Consider the following 19,994-nt stretch of genomic DNA (forward strand, 5'->3'; position numbering starts at 1 on the left):
TCAAACATCTCAAAATGCGTCATTTTTAAAAATAATTTTTGTAGTTAATCATTCATGGATATACTGACGAGCTTTCCATCTCTTTGATTCTTGTATCCCCATAGTCCAATTTTTTTCCGATGTAATTACATCCCTTAGTTGATCACTCAGTAACAACCTGTGAGTAGTAAGCTCAATTTTTATTAGTTTCAAAGCCTCTTCACTTTGTCCTTACCTTTTACCTTTAAATCATAGTTTAGATTGATATAAAATTATATATTGGCATTTATTTTTCTCTGAGTACTTTGAAGATAATATACCATTGTCATCTCATTTCTATTGTTGCTATTGAGTCATGTGCTATGGGTTTAAATTTCATATCTTCTTTCGAATATGTATTACCTTTCAGGTTGTTTTAATTTCTTTTCTCATTACTCTTCTCATTATGCAAATTTACTATAATGTAGGAAATTACCTTTTTTTTTCCACATCAGAACTCATACTTGGGGTGCGTGGGTAACTCAATGGGTTGAGCCTCTGCCTTCAACTCAGGTCATGATCTCAAGGTCCTGGGATTGAGCCCCATATCAGGATCTCTGCTCAGCAGGGAGCCTGCTTCTCCTCTCTCTCTGCCTGCCTCTCTGCCTACTTGTGATTTCTTTCCTTCTGCCAAATAAATAAATAAAATCTTAAAAAAAAAAACCCTCATACTTTCACAACTTGAGAGTTCTTTCATCAGCTCAGCTCTTTTTGAAGTGATATTCTTTTCACCTAACCGGGTTTTTAATACACAATACCCACATTTCATGGGCGGTATGCAACTGCAGAGATTCTGCATTATTCACAGTTCATATAAGTCAAGACTAATCCTTGCCATAACTTGAAATGATCTTAGAAATAGTATGAAAGGAGTACCTGGGTGGCTCACTCATTAAGTGCCTACCTTCGGCTCAGGTCATGATCCCTAGGGTCCTGCGATGGAGCCTCACATCGGGCTCCCTGCTCAGCAGGAAGCTGATTCTCCCTCTGCCACTCTCCCTGGTTGTGTTCCCTTTCTCACTGTATTTCTCTCTGTCAAATAAGTAAATGAATAAAATCTTAAAAAAAAAAGAAGAAGAACGAACTAATAGGAAAAAGAAACAACGTGGATTCTTTTAAAAAGTATATTCAGTTAAAAAGAACTGTTTGGGGCACCTGGGTGGCTCAGTGGGTTAAGCCGCTGCCTTCGGCTCAGGTCATGATCTCAGGGTCCTGGAATCGAGTCCCGCATCGGGCTCTCTGCTCAGCAGGGAGCCTGCTTCCTCCTCTCTCTCTCTCTGCCTGCCTCTCTGCCTACTTGTGATCTCTCTCTGTCAAATAAATAAATAAAATATCTTAAAAAAAAAAAGAACTGTTTGATTGTCAGATGTGAAACTGCTATGTGTTTCACAAAATGTGAATGGTCTCTGTAGTCTAAGATTTCATGAAGAAGTATTTTTTCAGGTTGGAAAATGGTTTCTGGGTCTTGATCATCCCATGCAGTTTTAGATTTCTTGGAAATTAAAAATGGAGACTATTTAATTGTTAATGTTTATTTCTCAAAATATACCAAATATTTTTCTCAAAGTTCTATGCTTGCTGAATTCGTGAACTAGTATATGAACAGATTAACAACTAGGTTAGATTTTCTGATTCAAAATACTTTACTACCCCTTATTAGGTATTGACAGAACTACTAAAATGAAAATCATCAGGACTAAAGATGATATGAGAAAATCAAACAACAAGATCTAATTGACATATATAGAACACTCGGCAAAACAACAGCAGAATACACATTTTTTTCCAGATAAAAATAATTCCCAAGATAGACCATATCGTGAATAGTAATAATGATAGCCTCAAAAAATTTAAAAGAATTGAAATCATATAGATTCTTTTCTCTGTTCATAATGGAGCCAAACTAAAAATCAATAAAGAAAAACAACAGGAAAATACCTAAACACATAGAAATTAAATGATGCACTTCTAAATAATATTTGGGTCAAAGAGGAATTCTCAAAGGAAGAAAACATGTAGAGCTGAGTGAAATGAAAATATAACATTTCAGTATATGTGGGATGCAGCTAAAGGAGTCCTGAGAAGGAAATTTCTAACACTAAAGGCTTACAATACAAATCAGGAAAGTTCTCAAATCAATATTTTAAGTTTTTACCCCAAGGAACTAAGGAAGATGAATATAAACCTAAAGCAAGCAAAAGTAAGAAAATATTTAAAATAGAAACAAAAGTCAATGGAGTACGAAAACAATAAAGAAAATCAATGAAACCAAAAGCTGAATCTTTGAAAAAAAATCAATAAAATTTATAAATTTCTGGGAAGAATGACCAAAAATTAAAAAAGTAAACACAAATTAACAAAATCAGAAATAAAATAACAGATATCACTACATATCTTTTAACTATTAAAAAGTTAATAAAATATTACTAAAAACAACTTTATAAATTTGACAACTTAAATAAATGGATCAATTTCTCAAACATCACAAACTACCAAATCTCAACCAAGATAAAATAGATAATCTGAATTGTTATAACCATTACAGAAGTTGAATTCATAATTTAAAAGCTCCTGAAAAGTAAGTCTGCAAGTCAGATGTCTTCACAGCAGAAATTCTAACAAAATAGCTAGAGAAGAATTAACACCAATTTTATATAATCCTTTCCAAAAAACAGAGGAAGTGGAAATACTTTCCAACTCATTTTATGAGACCAGTATTATCCTGACATTCAAACCTGACCAAGACAGTAATTTTAAAAAAGAAAGAAAGAAAAAAGGAAATTTATAGGCCAATCCTGTTCATAAATTTAGAAATAAAAATGCTTAACAAAATCTAAGCAAACTGAAATATAATAGTGTATAAAGAAATTATACCCCATGACCAACTGGGACTCATTCCAGGAAAGGAAGTTTGGTTCCACATTCCAAATCAATCAATGGTATATCAATAGGTTAAAGGAAAAAAATGTGTGATCAAATCAATTCATAGAAGAAAACCACTTGACAAAATCCAACACCAATTAATTCTAAAACAAAACAAAATGAAACAACAATAACAATGAAAAACCAGGCTCTCAGCAAGTTAAAATAAAGAGGAATAACTTCAAATTGGTAAAGAGCATCTGTAACAAAGCTACAGCTCCCATCATAGAATTCTCAAAACTCAGCACTAAAATACAAGAGAAACAAAGATGGACAAAAGTTGTGAAGAAACATTTTACTGAAGAGGTCATATAATTGGCAAGTAAGTATATGAGATGTTCATCATCCCTTGCCATTTGGGAAATTCAATTAAGACCACGATGAGATATCATAGTACACCAATCAGAATGACTAGAATAAAAAATAATGACAAAACCAAATGCTGGCAAGGATGAAGAGAATACAGATCACTCCTACATTGTTCGTGGGAATATAAAATGGTATAGCTACTCTGAAAACAGTGGCATTTTCTTACAAGACTAACTAGCACAGTTACCATATGATCTAGCAGTTGCACTCTTGGGCAAATGAAAACATGTAAATTGTTCATAGCAGTGTTCTGTAATAGTTAAAAGCTGGAAACAGCCTAGACGTCCTTCATCAGGTAAATGATTGCATAAACTGTGGTCCATATAGACCATAGACTACTACTTAGCAATGAAAAGGGATGAACTACTGACATACATAATAGCTTGGACGAATATCCCAGGAATTATGGCAAGTGAAAGAAGCCAGTTTTAAAAGGTTGCATACTGTATGACCGCCTTATGAAAAATTTTTGAAATGACAAAATTCTAAAAATGGGAAACAAATTAGTAGTTGCCAAGAGTTAAGAATGGAGGGAAGGGATGTTGTTATAAAAGGTCAACAGAAGAGATCCTGTGGTAGTAGAATGTTCTATATGCTGACTATGCTGATTGGTATATATGAACCTGCATATGTGATAAAATTGCATAGATCTAAATACTCACAGATACGTACATACTCTGGGGAAATATGAATAAGGTGGGTGCAAAGAGTTACCCTGTGGGGCACCTGGGTGGCTCAGTGGGTTAAGCATCTCCCTTCTGCTCAGGTCATGATCTCAGGGTCCCGAGGTCAAGCCTCGCATCAGACTCTCTGCTCAGCAGGGAGCCTGCTTCTCCTCTCTCTCTGCCTGCCTCCCTGCCTACTTGTGATCTCTCTGTCTGTGTCAGAGAAATAAATAAAATCTTAAAAAAAAGAGAGTTACCCTTGGAGTAGAAGGTATAAAATTTCAATTAAAAAATGCCTTACCAAATAATCTAAATTTCTTTAATTTTTCTACTAAAGTTCCATTCTTTATTCTTTGCCATATTTTTTTTTTTAAGATTTTATTTACTTATTTGACACAGAGAGAGAGAGATCCCAAGTAGGCAGAGAGGCAGGCAGAGAGAGAGGGGGAAGCAAGCTCCCCGCTGAGCAGAGAGCCCGATGTGGGACTCAATCCCAGGACCCTGGGATCATGACCTGAGCCGAAGGCAGAGGCTTTAACCCACTGAGCCACACAGGTGCCCCTCCTTTGCCATATTTATTGGACACAACTACAAGATAAGTTTATGTTGCTTTAGTTCTTAAAGAGGAGAGAAAACAGTAGAATGGATAAACATATTCCCAACTAACAAATAGTCAACAGATCATTCTTGGTTCTAGTGTTTTTGCAACTGAGTCAGTCATATTAAGAATCATCTTCCTTAATTAAAGAGCTATAAAGAAGACACTTGTCTTGGATGTGGTCAGGCAGTACTTTATTTGATAATGAAGTGGTTAAGACCTCTCTTCTTAGAATTCATATTATGCATGGCATCACAGAATTGAAAAGACATATCTCTTCAAGTCTATCTGTTCTATCATCCTAGCACTGCACAATTGTTCTCTATGCTACACTCATAATAAATGATGATTACTATTATTAATACTAATAGCCCCAACAGCATGATATAGTATAATAGCTCCAGTGATTATACTGAGAAGTTTGATAGGAGTTATTTTCCTGAGCTCATCCTAAAATTTCTTCTTGCTCAATATTAATCTTGTTATTTCTATTTATTTATGCCTTAAAAAACCCTACCCATGACTTCTCCTATAATTATAAGATCACTGGAATGAGGCTCTTTCATTTTGGTTTTTCTCTTTACTGCCTGCAGCATTGTGGGCACTCAGTAAATGCTGTTCCACTTTTGATGTTGACATCTTCAAATGGAGACAGGTGGCTTCACAAGTTAGGACAGTTGCATCAACCAGGATTAATTTGATAATTTGCTTCAAGCTCATTATAATTTTGGCTCTTCTCCAAGCACCTTGATTTTTGAAAGATTACTGCTGATAACCCAGGCTGTTTCATTCCTTTAAGGCTTCCAACCCAAAATGTTTAGGAATTTTTAGGATTCCATTATTTACAGTGATATTTAGTTTTTTAAAAATATGAAGTCAAGACAAGGTTGGCATTTGTCAATTAAATACTGGTAATGATTGATATTCTATTTTCTGGTCTACTTTTATTATATAACACAGATCCATAACCCATTAGCACCTGAACTGGTGAATTTCCAAGCTCTTAAGCAGAAGACTAAAGTGCACAAAAAAATTAAGTAGTGATTGCACCATTTATTGTTGTGATGTTTTTGAAAAAGGAAGTAAGTGACTGAGAGACACAAAACCACCTAAGAAACTTACAGAAAACACATCTAAATCACAATAACAGAACCTGAAAAGACCGTATTTTCTACAATGTTTGTCAGAATAGTGAGCTTAAGGGAGCTGTTTAGTGAGTGTTCATTGAAATGGATTTACCAACAAATCTATATACATGTAAGTTTGTGCACACAAATCTGATGTTGAAAGCAAGTCTATAATCCTGCTGCTGCTGATTAATCAGACAACAGATCTAATGCAAATGAATTTATGTTGACCAGTGTCTTCCTCCCTGAATGTTACCTTATAGAAAAAGTGATGTACCCTGACTTGAGATATTTAGTACCTTATCTGTAGGAAGTACCACTGACCTCAGAGGAAAGGAAAGAGAAAATGCGCGCAAGAGAGATCCAGTAAGAGGCAGTGAGAATGGGATCTGAGCCACAGAAATAGTCTTTCACAAGAAGTGTGGCTTCACATTTGGACAACCTGGGAGGTTCTGGGTGTGACTTTCTGTTCCACCATGTAGTCAACCTCATGACCTCAAGTTGCAGACCCAAACTTGATACAATTTCTTTAACTAAATAATTTGTACCAAACTTAAAGCATGACCAGAATTTTAAGGTTTTACTCTATGTCCAAACTTGGAACGGGAGAACAAATTTTTAAATGGTTTGTTACCTGCAGTAATGAAAGGAACCTAATGATAATTAGGTGAATAGAAGATGCAAATGAAGGCTCTTGACTACTATTTCTGTCCTCTAATGTAACTTAGATATTGGGAAATGCCATTTTCTATCTCCATCTAGAATGACAGGGCTATTAACCACAACGGTCTCTTTGCTTTAAATTCTTCCCCTTAGATCTCCTACTCAGTGGTATCTCAACTCAGGACTGCTGAAACCAACTTATACAAATCAATAGCGAAAAAACAATCCAACTGAAAAATGGGCAGAGAAGCTGAACAGACATTTTTCTAAAGACCTCCAAATGGCCAATATGTACATTAAAAGATGCTCAACATTACTAATCAGGGAAATGCAAGTCAAAAGAAATTACTTCACACCAGTTGGGATGGCTATTATCAAAAAGACAAGAAATCACAAGTATTGGCAAGGGTGTGGAGAGAAGGGAACACTTGTGCCCTACTGGTGGAATGTATATTGATGAAGCTACAGAAAAAGCATGGAGGTTCCTCAAAAACTTAGAACTAACATGATCCAGCATTTCCACTTCTAGGCATTTAATCAAAGGAAATGAAATTAGTACCTTGAAAAGAGACCTGCACCCCTATGTTCATTGCAACATTATTTACACTAACTGAGACATAAAAACAACCTTAATCCACTGATAGATGAATGGATAAGGAAAATACCATGTATACACACACACACACATACGCATACATGCAAATGGACTATTATTCGGTCATAAAAGGAGGAACCTCTGCCATTTGCAACAACACAGATCTGGAATGGATTATGCTAAGTGAAATAAGTCAGACAGAGAAAGACAAATACTGTATAATCTCACAAATATGTGGAATCTAATAAAAGTGGATTCAAAGAGTGGCACCTGGGTGGTTCAGTCTGTTAAACTTTTGCCTTTGGCTTGGGTCATGATCCCATGGGCCTGGAATTGAGCCCCACATAGGAATCCCTGCTCAGCAGGGAGCCTGCTTCTTCCCCTCTTCTGCCTTCCATCTGCTTGTGCTCTCTCTCTTACTCTCTCTCTCGAATAAGTAAATAAAATCTTTAAAAAAATTGAATTCAAAGATACAAAGAACAGATTGGTGGTTATCAGAAGCTGGGGATGGGGGATGGGGGAAATGGGTAAAGAAGGTAAAATGGTATAAACTTCGGGTTATAAGATAAATCCTGGGAATGTAATACTCAGCTTGGTGACTATAGTTAACAATACTGTATTGTTTATTTGAGAGTTGCTGCAGGAGTAGATCTTAAAAGTTCTCATCACAAGAAAAATTATTTGTGACTAGATAAGGCGGTTGATGTTAACTAAACTTATGGTAGTTATAATTAATATGTATGTACATCAAATCATGTTGTACACCTTGGACTAATACAGTATTAGATATAAATTGTATCTCAAAGAAACCAGGAAGGAATAGATTGCTGAAACCAAGAGCAACTGGCAAAAAAAATTTTATTCCAGCAATACTTGATTGCCTTCTCCCTTGGCCAAACTGTGACTTATTCTTCAATTAAATCAGAAAGCGCTAAACTTGATTCTCTCCTTCTGAGTCCCTCACTGAACTGACATGTACCTAATAGTTAAATGTTCCCAGAAATCATGGTTTAAGTCTCTGAGTCACACACTCTTTGCTTATATCTCTGTATTGCAAACTTCTTTCTAGGAGATGTAAGGGCCTATTTAGCCAGAGTGATTCAGTCTGGTTTAACAATGGCCTTGTTGTTTATACAGTAAAACTTAAGCTGTCCCTGCCCCCACCTTCCCCAAGGGGACTTACTTAAAACAAGTCCCGGAAACTAGTCCCAGGTAACAAAGCCCAAATACAAGGATGGGTCAGGCCAGGTGGAGGTATCCAATCGGTGGGGGTGCATACTGTCTCCTTAGCTACCATGAAGTACGGGCCCTGCCCTTAGGGTGCCTTTTGGGTGCCAATTCTGACCAAGGTGATAGGCTAGTTCAAATATCTACTATAGGGTAAGTTATAATTCAATTGGTCACTTATGTGTGACCTAGCAGGACTGTGCAGCTTTCTCTGTTACAATCTCATTGGCCACCTGTGCGTGGCCAGGCCCAGCCACATGGCCTTTGCCCTTTAAAGCTAGTCTATAAGGCAGAGAGAGCTCGCCTCTTTGCAAGAGATGGCCCTGGCCGGTCAGTTTGATTCTCGATGCTTGGCGCGAAATAAAGCTTTGCTTGACCTTGGCTTTGTATCATTCTTGCTCCTTTGACCATGGACCCAACAGGAGACACACATGATGTCTAGCACTACGACTATAATAAGGATGCTTCTTAATTAACAAATATATTTTTATTGTCCAAATGTCCAAAAATAATTTAAATCAATGATTTAATGGAACAACCTGGGCCAAGTCTGTATTGTCCCACTAACTGCTAGCCTTGGAAGTCACCAGAACTCCCAGGCTCTCAGCTTCCTCATCTGTAAAACAAAAGGGATTCAGTTGGATAATCCAGAAGGTCCCTCCCTGCTCCAACACTTCCCAGTCCTGTGAGTATGGAGACAGTACTCTTTTCTTTTTGGTATTCTATGAACTTTCCAATGATCAATCTCATTTTCTGGTTGTACACAAACCTGAATTGCTTGAACTGTTTAAAGGTAATTATCACACTTAAATGTAAATATTTGAACTATAAGAAACAGTGACCAAATGAACCTTAACATAAGGCTATGTGAGCTTTCATTTAGTTAGAAAAACTTCCTGTCTCTGCTTCATCCACTATCAACACATCCAAGCTTGTGCTGGCTTCCATACACTTTTAATAAGCTGTTTGAGTCACCAGAAAAACAAAGCAACAGATCCTGTTCGTGTATTAGGCTGTTTGCCAGGCAAAGAAGAGCCCAGGGGAAGACATGATACATGGTTGCCAACCAGTGTCTTGAAAAGAGATGGGAAATGAAGTAGTGACCAGAAAGGCAGAAGGGTGCTTAATATCCTCATTTTTTTAACGAAGAAATAAAGAATGGTAAACAAATGCTGTCTTCTCTCTGGGGCAACTGGCAATAGCAGCTCATGAAAAAAATATTATTACAGCAAAGGAAAAGTGATGATCATAAGAGGCCATAGCAAAGAAAGGATGTTTACACCAGTTTAAAATGATCATCTTTCTTTGTCTGTAATTGACTTCCTCTTTGGTCTGCTGACCTATCTATTATGATAGTGATAAGAGGCACTTTGTAGGATTTTACAAATACTGACTCTGCATAAGTTTGTAGTTATCAGAAAACTTGGTCTCCTGCTTCTTATTTGAGCCGAAAAAAAAAAAAAGAAAGAAAAAGAAAAAAGAAAAAAACCCAAATTGTGCAATGCAGAGTTTATCTTAGAATTAAGTATAATGGGAAGGAAAGAGGGAAATACATGTGTATATTGTCAGTGTGAAGGTGTGCATTTACCCCACATGAGGCATCAGACTTTCATTTCTGTAGACTTCAGGAGATTCTGCAGGTATTCTTACAATGGGGGACATGAGGTCAAGTTCTTAAGATTTAACGTGACCTATTTGACTTTGTCACATTAAATCAAAATGTCTTTCTTCTCAGAGGCATTACAGGTGGATTCCCGAGGTTTCTGAGTAGGTGCTAGCACAATAATAGCCTCATCAATGATATTCTGGCCTTTTGTGCCTTGGGTTCTGTGACAGGCTTTAAGTTTTTTGAGGTAGTGATGGAGAGAGAAACTTTATTTGTCAAACAAAACACATTCAACAACTTAAAATATGTACTGGAAATTTATTATGCTCTTTTCATCCAAGTAATTACCTATATGCATGTATGGACTTCAAACATCAACACACGGAGTTTTCATTTCCTCCTATATTCTCTAATACAAGCACATAGGTACAATGTGTGTACTCTCCTTTTAAAAAATCCAGTACCACAAAATCTGAAGTTGGAAAACAGATAACTCTCAAAGTGATTTTCATATTATCAAAGGATTCCTTACTTTCCATAGTTTCCCTACCCTAAAAATCCCCCAAGCTTTACCTATTCTGTCCTCTACCCAACCCCAAATGCCTAGCAACCATTGTTCTGTTTACCATCTCCATAGTTTCACCTGTTCCAGAATGTAGTATAAATGGAATCATACAGTATGTCACCTTTTCAGACCGGCTTCTTTCACTTAGCAATATGCTTTGAAGACTCATCCATGTCTTCACATGATTTTTCTTCCACATGCCCAAAAGTCTTTGAGTGTTTTCTGCTTTCTAGGATAGCAGAGGCTCATTTTGTATTTTCCCTCCCCCAGCTCTCAAACTATTCCTTTTCTCAAGGAGCCATGGAATGATTTAGAAACCCATGTCCGGGTAAAAGTATATCCGCTGCTCTGAGGTATCATGGCTTCTAGGCCCCTTCAGTAGACAGAGTTAGAATATATATTTATTTAAATCATGGCTGAATTGCACTGAATCCTGTGCTCCTAACCCAAAATCACACCAATGCAAATCAATGCCCCCTAGTCAGGTGTGTCTCTTGTTGGGTGGTCAAATTTGAAAGCTTTTATTTCTCTTGCTGCGGGGAGAATGACTCAGGAAGGGGAAGATTGCTGATCTGAAGGTTGATTAGCATTTATGGAGACCATGTCCTCTGCCTTCCCTCCCTCCAAGCAGAATATGGCAGTTTCCACTCTGTTTGCCTGGCTCTGAAGGAGCAATCTGTTATTTCTTTTAGTACCAATTAAAAACAATACAAAACAAAACAAAACAAAAACCCAAACACCAATTTCCCTAAATCCTAAGTACTTCCTGTATCTCAGAGGCTCTGAGGACAACCTAAATTGTACAGCTTACTCCAGGGAGAGCGCAAAGAGAGGACAGAAAAGACAAGGCTGACTGTCTCGTGATCTCTTAAAGAGATCCCTTTGTTTCTTGATATTTGGAGTCAGAGACTCCGAAAGCTCATTTCTGTTGCCAGAAAAATAAGGTACAGTATCTGAACTACTCCCATATACCCTTATGGGTCAAGTGTGCGTTGTGAAGAATGTTGCTGAATCTGTATCTTCGTTGGCTACAAAAGGCTGCTCTATTTCATCAAAAGACAATTGTTTTTCATAACAAAGCTGGCTCCATTTTCAAGTGGCATCACATAGTTGCAGGGATTGTAACAATGACAGAAACGCAGGTTTCCTGCTTTCGTCTTTATATGAAGTCGAAAGGGGGAGTCAAAATGAACTGCCGGCCAAACCAACGGAAGATCTCTTTGTCTTCCTCCTACTGTGCTTTCTTTGAGGTTCCAAATTCCCCATGCAGCTCACATGAGGAGGCCACGGCAAATTTCCAGCAGCTGCAGCCAGGATTAACCGTACCGTCTTGTTCTTTTGTTAAATCCATTCCTGAAACAAAAACAAAGCAGGCCCGGAACCTTCTTCATAATCTTCATAAGTGAGGCCACTGGCCTTCTCTGAGCCGGTTTCCATCTCTGCAAAATGAGAATAAAAGTCACCACCTTGCTTACCTCATAGGGGCGTTTGAGGCGCAAATTAAATGCGATAATGTCAAAGAGCTTTGTGAGCTCTGAAGAACTATAAATATAAGGTGTTATTAGATGCCGTTGAAAGTAAATGATGAGCAGCTCAATTTACGTAATTTCAAATGCCTCGGGGTCAAACAGCGCTGTGTGAGAGTGTTAGATATTTTTATTACTCTACAGTGAGGGGAGAGAGGGTAGGGTTGGCATGGGGAAGATCATGCTTTTCTTCTCCTCCGTGGAAGGGGGAGTGGTAGGGGGCAGAGTTGAAGCACTTTCTGGAAAAGGCAAGTCATCTCACAGAGGTTTTGAGAACCATGATGATGAAGCAGGATTGAACCCACAGGAGACCGGCAGGAGGTGGGAGGAGCCAAATGTAGTCCTGAAATAGAGCAACCGGGCTTAAAGATGTGGCCCACAAGGGGAAGGAAATAGAGGAAGTTGAGCCTGATAAAGGCAGAGGAAAGGGAGCTGCTAAAGCAGAGAAACCAACCCAGGAGGGTGAGGCAGGGCGTTTCCAGGTTTAGGACTAGGAGGTCAAGGCATCAGCAACCGCAGAGGCCAAACCTGGAGAACCAGCTGGAAAGGATTTGATAATCCTCCTGGAGCAGTGATTTTCAGACACTTGGGAGATTTACTTACTTACAAGTGTCCACCGTATTCCAGGGAGTAGGAAGTGGACCCTGTTTTTAAACAAAATCTTACATAGAACCCCAATGTAAAACAGAGAAACTGAAGCTGTTCTGTGGAAGCAAGGCTTGGAGGACTCAGGGCCAGTCGGCCTCCCTCTGAAAGTTCTAGTCGGCTCCCAAGGCACCTCTGCAAGGGAGATAGGGCTCTAAAGATGTAAAAAGGACCACTCATCCTTGTTATGTATCTGGCCCTTAGCACATGATAGATGTTCAGTATTTCCTGAATGAGGGGCTCCTGAGTGGCTCAGTTGGTTAAGCATCTCACTCTTTTTTTTTTTTTTTTAAGATTTTATTTATTTATTTGACAGACAGAAATCACAAGTAGGCAGAGAGGCAGGCAGAGAGAGGAGGAAGCAGGCTCCCTGCCAAGCAGAGAGCCCGATGCGGGGCTCGATCCCAGGACACTGGGATCATGACCTGAGCTGAAGGCAGAGGCTTTAACCCACTGAGCCACCCAGGCGCCCCAGCATCTCACTCTTGATTCCGCCTCAGGTCATGTGATCGAGCCCAGCTCCAACTACGTCCTGGGCATGGAAACTGCTTAAGAGTCTCTCTCTCCCTTCCCCCACCCCTCTCTGAAAAAAAAAATAATTCTGAATGAATGCAACAGAGGATAGGTGGTCTGCAGGAGACAATTCAGATTGATCTGTTCAAGGGACACTGTAACTACATCGTGAAGCCGTAAGGCATGCATTGCTTATATATAAAGGCTTCTTAAGCTTTAGACATGGAATAATGGATATGGGTCACTGCAGCTGTCTTGCCAGGGGTGAGGGAGCTCTCTATTCAGGGGTGTGTGTGCAGCCACAGACGATAGAGTTAAGATGAGCCAAAACTAGAGAACACCGCTACAGAAAATGTCTTGGACATTTCATCACAAAAATACAGCTATCCCACTGCTCTGCCCCTATAGAGGAAGGCGGGAGGCGGTATCTTCAGAAACTCAGACCATAGCAAAAATAGCAAATATTTATTGGGTGCTGACTACTTGCCAGGCACATTAATAACCCCTAATGCCATGTAGTGGGCAGAATTATGCCCCCCTGCCCCCCCACCATCAAAAGACATCTGCGTCCCAAACCCTGGAGCCTGTGACCACATTACGTTGGATGGCAATGGAGGAATTAAGGTTGCAGATGGAGTTGAGGTTATAAACAGCTGGCTTCGAGATGGAGGGATTATGCTAGATTATCTGGTAGGCCCCATGTAATCACAAGGGTTCTTTATAAGCAGGAGGCAGGAGTTGGTGTCAGAGAAGAAGCAAAGGTTGAAGTGAAATATGAGGGTTCCACACACTGTCGCTGTTTTGAAGATGGAAGGGGGCTATGAGGTAAGGAATGTAGGCTGCTTCTAGAAGCTGGAAAAGCAAGGAAACGGATTCCTCTTTAGAGCCTCCTCACCTTGATTTTAGCCCAGTGAAACCTCCTGAAGAGTAAGATAAAGAAATGTGTGTTGTTTAAGCCACTGAACATAGGGTCATCTGTCATAGGAGCAGGAGGACACGCATACGGATGTTCTCACCCCACCTTCACAGCGGTGAAGTGAATTCACATAGTGAATGAGGCTTAGGGAGGTTGACTCATTTGACCCAGAGATGAGCTGATGACTTGATTCCGGAGCCAGCCCTCTCTATCAGAGTGTGAGCTGGAGATAGCTTTATGTCTTCATCTCACAAAGGTGAAAACTGAGGCCCAGAAATGCATCTTCATCTGCCCCAGGTCACATGCAAGTTGGTGACCAAGCTCAACTGTACCCCACAAGAGTGGTATAGACCAATGCCTCACAAATGTAGATGCACCCTGAAGTCACCAGGAATCTCGCTCAGATACAGGCTCTGATTCAGAGGGTCTGGGCTGGGATCCAGGATCCTGCATTTTTAACCAGCTCCCAGGTGCTGGGCTTGGAGTAGCAAGGACGCAGATGGCCCTGTGCTCTGCTTTGGATCCAGAGCCTCCAGAGTGCCTTGGGCATCTAGTGAGATGAGGAAACACTTGAGCGGCAGAGAGGGAGTTTTAAAAGAGGGAGACAGGAGCAGATGCCTCACAATTCTGTGGAGAATAAAGTTTAGTGTCTCAGAGGGAAAAGTCTAATGTGATGGGTTCCCCTTAAAAAAAAAAAGTTACCCAAATGTGATGGTTATTGTTGTCAGTTGAGAAGTCATTAGAAACTTGCAGGCATAGGTCTGGCATTATGATTGCCTCTGCTCTTTTATGGGACAATGCAGATCAAGGACATTCTTCTGACAGAGACTAAAATATCTATGATTGTGGGAGAAAAAGCAACAGTGTCTATTCCTTGCCATATGTTTTATGTACTTTTTAAAGAAGGGAACAAAGTAGTCTGCTTATTCTTCAAGAAACATCTCTAAAGGTTTGACAAAATCAAAGGGTTCATGCCACTAACTCCTTTCTTTCTCTATCCTCAGCCCTGACTGCCTGCCTACCCAGAAGCAGGTTGTGATTCAAATTCAGGACCAGGAAGTCAGTTCGCTTGGTCACTGCTGTTGTAGTTCTCTGTTCTTTCTGTGCTTCATGAAAAAACAACAAAACAAAACAAAACAAAAACCCCACTACAAATATAGATATATAGATATCTGTATATACACACACACCCCCATATTTGTGTGGAAGCTACTGGGAGATTCCCCTTAACCTACTTTACTGTGACTGGAGAATTTCCAGCTGTCTGTGGTTACCAGAGCTGCCTGAAGGCTAGGAATGTTCCGGTTTCATTTTGAAACCAGGCATGCAAGCAAGAAATATCACCTTTCATTTCAGATACGTGAGCTCAGAGAAAGCAAAAGTTTGGTTGACTCTTTCCTGGGCTATAGTGTGAAAAATATGCTTCTATATGTTTGCAATGGCTCAAAAAATGAAAAGTTTTTTTTTAACATATCCAACTTCACAATATTAACCTTCAGGGCTTCCTAATGTTGTTGAAAAATGAAGTTTTAAACTATTTTTAGGATAAGGTTTTCTGCATACTTTCTGAGCTCTAGGGTTTGCCTCTAATGGTAATGGCAAATCTGGAAAATAAAATAATATGTCAATTAGTTGCCTGGATCACTCAGCAAACACCAAGGAGCTCTATAAAGTACAAGGAAGAGATTGTGCTGGGTCCTTTGCTTTCATCAAGGTCCAGATGCCCTAAGTATGCAGGTCTGGACATCAGGACCTTTAGTGAAGAGGACTGGCCATCTGGGAAACTTGATGCTATGGGTGATTTTCAGTTATCAGTGTGGGGTGATTAAAAAAAAAAATGACTTGGGAACCCTTGTTCGTGCATTGTCTTGGACAGGCCCCTATTCTTCTCCTTGGGTTACTTTTCCACTATCGGTTTGTGTCCTTACCTGTGAAATATGACAAGTAATACCTCTTCCTTAAAGGAGATAATATGAGAGGCACAAGATAGGCTACCAAAAATGTTTGTTTCCCCAAGAACCAGAAGTAAACAGACTTTCAAGAATAATTCGTGTTGGCTATGGAATGTGTTGTGATCTTTCCGCCTTAAATCATCTTTCTCATTCTATTTTGCTTGGTCTACCAGTTATATCAATCTTTATGTCTTTTGTATGTATAACTGATGATAGAAGAGGCCAATCCAAACTACAGTTTGTGACCAGCCCTTGTACTTATAATCCACAGAATGCATAGATCGTGCAAATAAAGGAGAGAGGACAGTTTTTAGAAAAAATGGTAAGATATGAATTCATCAATTATCCTGGTGAGTGACACAAAGATTTTAATGAAGAAGAGAGCTTCTTTGGTGCCTACTAGTAAGCATTGGAGACCAGCAGAGTTGGACTGCTTTCTTTCCTTTCTTTCTTTCCTGCTTCCCTCCAACACCCTGTAGAGTTCCCTCCTCTCCCTGCTGTCTACACACACTTACAGAGTCCCCTCCCTTGCCAACTGGCAGAGAAAGCACTTCCCAGGAAATGCTCCTTCCCTTGCCCTTTGCTCACGTCCTTAAGTCACATAAGCTAAGGTCAGCTCTGGAGAGACAGGTGCCAGTCCTCCCCATCCCGCCTCCCTGAGCCTGCTTCCTCCCCTCCCCACTCTGGGCAGAAGTTGTCTCGTGGCATGTCTGGGCAGAAGGTCTGGAGCACAGTTCCCTGCCTGAGCACCAGTCAGAGGGAATAGAGCTGAAAGGTGCCTCCTTTCAGGAGGATTCCACCTCCTTTCAGGAGGGTGCCTTTCAGGAGGGTGCAAGGGTGCCCTCCCTTGCACTGGCCCTTCTAAGACCCTGAACACAGGTTCTCACAGTCATATAGCTTTTCATAAAATTTGCAAGACAGATTTTAACCACAATCAGTGAAGATCCTGTTTCTTCTACTCTGATTTCCCTTTTGACAAGCTACCCCAATTGTCAGTGATGTTATGGGATCCCATGGGTGTTCTGGGTGGGGGGGTGGGGGTGTTGAGTTTGAGAAACATCTAGTTTGGGTTTAGGGAGATATGCTTTGTGAATGCAGTTCAGTTATTGTTAGGAATACTCCTATTGCCCACTGGCTGGGAGTTGTGAAAGGCGGATGAAGGGGACAAAGGTCGTTTTATGACATGACGTGTCCTACAGCATCTGGCACTGGTAGTATGAGGTGAGTGGAGGAGCAACAAGGTTTGAAATGTTTGGAGCCAGAGGACAGTCTGTGGAACATTCACTAAAAGGAAGATTCAGTTCTCAAAGAAGCCAAGTCAAAATGCAAGTTCTTTCCTGTCAGGTACATACTTGAAAATGCAGCATAGACAATTATAATACATTATAGATATTTTTTTCTATAGTTTTTTTCCCCTTATTAATACAGTACTTATTTGTCTTCCCTCTGTCAAACCTTGAGCCAACCACTTTCCCCAGGCTGCCTGGGGAGGTATAGGAAAAGGAATATACAGGGCAAACAAGACACAGGAGAAAGACCTGTGGGAGGTGGAGATGGCTCCTTCACATGGCGAATAGGATAAGAAAGGCCAGCATCAGGCAAAAGAGCCCCATGGCCTCCGAGAGGCAAAGCCCAGAATGGCTTAGGAGAAGAGCTGTTTCTTCAGAGAGGGATTTCTGGCATAACCAATGATGAGGCTCCCAAACACAGTCCCAATTCCCGGCTCTTATAAGGTGCTTCATCTGTCAGTGTCTTGGGTGGTTTTAGCACCACTGCAGACAGTGATCGGCTCAACAGCTGAGGGGGGCTCCTGACCAAGAACGGGGTGGAGACAGACTTTGCATGGGCATACATTTTCCCAAGGGATGAGGGGCTGTGGCAGGAGAGCTGCTCTCAGGGCCGAGAAGACAGAGAGGGCCTTTTCTATAGTTTTTGATGAGAATTATATACAACAATGTTTATCAAAATTCCTGAGTTTGCAGTTGACAAGTCTGAAGCAGTACCACAAAAGTACCACAAAAGCTAGGTGTCTGCAGTAGTTCATAAACAAAAAGGAGAGAGAGAGCTTTCAAAATTTAGAACAACAACATTAAAAATGTACATGACATTGCCAATTACGAACAGGAAACTAGAGAGAAATTTTCTAAACAACCAACGATAAATAGATTTTAATCAACTCTGTCAGGGGGAAGACTGAATTATTTTTCTACTCCCTCTATAGAAAATATGACAAGGGACACCTTGTGACTCAGTTAGTTAAACATCTGACTCTTGATTTTGGCTCAGGTCATGACCCCAGGGTTGTGGGATTGAGCCTGGCATTGGGCTCCTTGCTCAGCAGGGAGTCTGCTTGAAATGCTCTCCCTCTCCCTCTGCCACTCCCTGCCCCTGCTCCCACACATACTCCCTCCCATATTTACCTCTAAAATAAATAAATAAATAAATATTTAAAGAAGAAGAAGAAGGAGAGATTGGATTGGGCTAGGCCACCTGCCCAGGACCTCTCCACCCCAACAAGTATCCTGCTTGTGTCCTTCCAGAGTCGCCATCATAACCCCTCCTCCTCCTCCTTTCCTGATGACCATGAATTTTTTTTTAAAGATTTTATTTATTTATTTGACAGCAAGAGAGCACAAGCAGGGGGAGCAGCAGGCAGAGGGAGAAGCAGGTTCCCCACCTGACATGAACCTCAATCCTAGGACTCTGAGATCATGACTTGAGCTGAAGGCAGATGCTTAACCAGCTGAGCCACCCAGGTGCTCTGAATTTGTATTTTTATAATATTCTACATGTTGTAGCTTCAAGAGGCAAATAACACACTATGTTTATAATAAGGAATATCAGCTTTCTGCTCCCATTCTCCAACCTGAGGTCTTCTCCCCATGGGAAACCACTGATTCTTTTTTTCTAGGTATTTATCTCCATATTTTACTTGAATATTTTATATTGCAATTTATTAAGTTTTTAATTGTAAGCATCATCTGATGACTTTTCACTGTAGAAAGAGTACTTTAGTTTTTTTCCATCTCCTCCTCCACTGTCCACCTTCCAACATGGACATTTCTTAAATGGGGGTTAAATCAATATTTGGTGCTTACATTATTATGAATATGTAATTTTTTTTTTTTTTTTTTTTTTTTTTTTTAGCAGAGACCTCTCTGTCCTCCTGCTTCAATTTGGACTGATTTTTCACTGGATCTGCTGTTCCCTTTTCTACAACCTTGCAACCCCCTCCGCCCATACCCTGTTGGAGTCCCTGCTTCCCTGTGCCTCCCTATTTTACGGTTTAATCTCCTACTTAAGGAGAGCATGTCCTTCAGGAACTTTCTGAGAAAGAGTTGGTGGAGGAAAATTTAAAGTCTTGGCCTGCATTCAAATCACTTTGTTCTGCCTTCATATTTGATAGATAGTTTAGCTAGACACAGAATTCTAGGTTGGAAAAAATTTCCCTCAAAATTCTGAAGACCTTTTCCTATTATCTTCTAGCTCCTATTGTTGTTGGGAAATCCAATACCACTCTTTCTTAGTTCTGTCTGCAAACTTCCAGGATCTTTTCCTTAATGCTAGTATTCTGAAGCCCACAGTGACATGACTTGTTGGGCCTTTTCTCTTTCCTTTTTCTGTATTGGAGGTACTTCAGTTCTGGAAAATATTCTTGTATTATTTCCTTGATAAACTTGTCCTTTCCATTTACTCTGCTTTTCCTTTCGGAAACACCTATATCGTTATATATTTTCTAGGACTCTATTTTATTTTATGCCAAGAATATTTCTAGGCTCTTGGGACATATCAGTGTTCTAAAGAGACAAAAATCTCTGCCCTCGTGGAAATTGTTTCCTTGCAGTGATGGGTTCAATTCCTGGCTCCCCCTCTGACTGGCCATGATACCTTAGATAAGACATTTAAACCTTTCCTGTATCAGTTTCCTTATCTCTAATGTGAGGTTATAATAGAAATTTCTTCCTGTTCCTCCAAATAAATATTGGTTGTTCAAGGACTAAAAGATTTATTTCATACAATGAATGGGATTAAAAGAATACCTAGCACACAGGAAGAACTGTAAACATGTTTAGGATTAACATTATTG

General features: G+C 39.9%; 1 pseudogene; it reads right to left on the minus strand.

The window, feature by feature from the left end:
* Window positions 1-17,322: 17,322 nt before the first annotated feature.
* Window positions 17,323-17,810, minus strand: LOC116574364 (annotated as a pseudogene).
* Window positions 17,811-19,994: the final 2,184 nt, after the last annotated feature.

Source organism: Mustela erminea, chromosome 15 (genome assembly GCF_009829155.1).
Source record: "Mustela erminea isolate mMusErm1 chromosome 15, mMusErm1.Pri, whole genome shotgun sequence".
In the NCBI taxonomy this organism is placed as follows: domain Eukaryota; kingdom Metazoa; phylum Chordata; class Mammalia; order Carnivora; family Mustelidae; genus Mustela; species Mustela erminea.